Raw genomic sequence first — 2733 nt, forward strand, 5'->3', positions numbered from 1 at the left:
ACCTCACGATTCTCGCGTGATGAGGGAAATAAATGAATCAATCTTTAATAAAAAAAACCTTCGAACCAATAAATAAATCCTATTTTTTTAGATCCTCGATCCCAGGCTCGTCTATTGATTAATGAATGAATAATGTGTTAGATGACCTAAAATGCAAATGAATGAGATATGTAAGCCAATCAAGAGTAATTAGATGGGCAAATTTTGGGGTGCAACATTATCAAAATACAAATAAAACATCACTAATTTTATAAGTGCTCTAGAAGCTAAGTTTACAATTAAATTCTCAAAACACAAAATACAATACAAAAATATATATATATATATATATATATATATATATATATATATATATATATATATATATATATATATATATATATATATATATATATATATATATATATATATATATATATACTGATTTGCTCCCTAAGAAAACTAGTTCTCTCCAGTCGAACGTGACTCCTCGATGGCCATAATTGACTTTCCAACAATGCACAAATCAACTTCTAATATATCTTCAATTGTCCATCGCATGTATACATATAAGAATAAGAAGAAGAAAAAAAATAAAGTTAATAACGGAGTATAATACATATTGACTAAATGAGTTATTTATATCAAAAATTCAAATAGTATGAAAAGCTTATTGATTGTATGAGAACTGTCTTTTTCAGTTTCTCTTATGTGTAGAAAATCTAGAAATGAAGGATGATGTTTCTTGAAGGTACATAAATAGCATTAACAGACTTAGCATCCAACATGATTATAAGACTAGAAATTTTCATACAAATTTTATTTCTTGATTTAAAAGAACCAAACAGATGGAAATATATATTATTACTCAAAAGAGAATATCAAAATAAAGCACAAAGGGATTTGTTTAGACATGCTCAATGTGGTTTGTCAGTGATTTCTTTACCTTCTATGTAGAGAGATTATTCTTTTCCTATAAATGATTGTTGTTTGGTTTCTCAAACCTGACATATAATACTAAATTATTCTAGCAAGGAAACCAAAAGACAAGTAGATGCACTTTAATATATAGATAATGATATAGAACTGTAAATGAATGTTTGAAATCATAACTATAAATGAATGTTTTTTTTTTCAAAATGCCATTGCAAATTATAGTGGCAAACTAGAAGATATTACCTGTATACTGGTTTAGGTCGCTTTTTTCTTCCAAAAATTGGCAGCTCCAATTTCTTTCGTAGGCCTTAAGTTGTTAAGCCTTTTAATGTCTTATTTTCTGCTAAAATAAAAAATACAAGTATTTATTTTGTAGTAACAAAGTTGTTGGGTCAAAGAAACTACATAATTTCATATTGAATACACACTTTTAAGCATGAATAAGTCGAGTTCAGACAACAAGAATAATGCATAAACTCATCATATAAATTTTTTATTAAGCAAGTAGTTAAGCTATCCACCATACATAACAGCAGCACAATCATCCTCCTAATATTAGCATTGGCTGCACCCTGTTTTTATAGCCAACAAGAATTGCACCAAATTCAACCTGCATCATCAATAATAAATTGTAGATACAAAACTATCAGGAATATTGACATGTAATAGAATTGAATTTTCACTATGAAGTACTAACATAAAGCATACAATGCAACATACATTCAACAACAAAAAGTGCATAACAGGGAGTAATGTAGCCAAGCACAGGGTAAGTATAATGTCGACTTAACTTAATAGTTAAGTTTGCTTTTATCCTTCAGCTTTTATCCACGAAGTTCACTCACTTTCTTCTATAAAAATGGCACTAAGAATCAAGCAAAGGAGAGAAAAAATCTACATAAACCTTACCTGTAGAATATACAAAATTAGTCCTTCAACTCCAACTCATTCCCTCAAATCCTTGTACAAAACTCAACAAGAACGCAACCATACAAAAACTCTCCATAAACTCCTTCTTCAACATACACAAACCTGCAAAATCATTTCACAAAATCAAGAACATTCACCAAAAATTAGACACAATAACACAGAGACAACACCAAACCAAAACTTATTATGGTTTTCCATAAACCTTCATATCATTTACAGAACCACAACAACCAGCACAAAATAAACCTATAAACCAGCATCAACAAACAATAAACTCATCTACCTGTAACAACCGCACCTTCAACGAACCGCACAACTGAAGCATATACCATGGGGACGACACAAACCCAACCAATAGCATCTTCTTTAATTTGCAAAAGGTTTCAGAAGAAAAGAAACAAAAGGGATGAATGAAGAATTGAAGAGTACCTGAACTGAGCCCTTCACCGTCATCGGAATTCCCCGAACTAGCTCCAAGATTTTTGTTCAATTTCAGATTTAGGTTAGGGTTTTCTGTGATGTTACCAAATTAGAGAGAAGAGTGAGATTGTGTTGAGGTCTATATTGAGGATGGAAACGGGATGGAGGTTACGAAGGAAGGGTGGCGTTTCGAAGCCGTTTCCGGTGAGCTCAGGAAGCGCGTCGCTTCGTCGTTTGAGAGGAAGAAGAACTTCATAAATCCAATCGACACATTATATAACCCTAGTCCCCTTTTCTTTTATTTTTTAATTAATTTGTTTTTAAAAAAATTTTAAATGACCTACGCCAGCGCTTTTCAGAAAGCGCTCTCGTACCCCTCCCCCCTTTACCAGCGCTTTTTAGAAAGCGCTCTCGTACCCCCCCCCCCCCTTTACCAGCGCTTTTTAGAAAGCGCTCTCGTACCCCTCC

The 2733-nt window shown here is 32.2% G+C and overlaps 1 long non-coding RNA gene across 7 annotated transcripts; it reads right to left on the reverse strand.

Moving 5' to 3' along the window:
* Positions 1-427: 427 nt before the first annotated feature.
* Positions 428-2515, reverse strand: LOC131641807 (uncharacterized). 7 transcript variants are annotated; one of them, XR_009295645.1, is made up of 5 exons: positions 2275-2515; positions 1825-1947; positions 1442-1525; positions 1159-1255; positions 428-521 (listed from the first exon to the last, which is right to left on the reverse strand). It is a non-coding gene; the product is annotated as an uncharacterized LOC131641807 (long non-coding RNA). The 7 variants fall into 7 exon arrangements; XR_009295642.1 differs by having other exon boundaries at positions 1437-1525; XR_009295643.1 differs by adding an exon at positions 926-983 and having other exon boundaries at positions 429-521; positions 1159-1525.
* Positions 2516-2733: the final 218 nt, after the last annotated feature.

The sequence above is a fragment of the Vicia villosa genome, unplaced genomic scaffold (genome assembly GCF_029867415.1).
Source record: "Vicia villosa cultivar HV-30 ecotype Madison, WI unplaced genomic scaffold, Vvil1.0 ctg.004121F_1_1, whole genome shotgun sequence".
In the NCBI taxonomy this organism is placed as follows: Eukaryota; Viridiplantae; Streptophyta; class Magnoliopsida; order Fabales; family Fabaceae; genus Vicia; species Vicia villosa.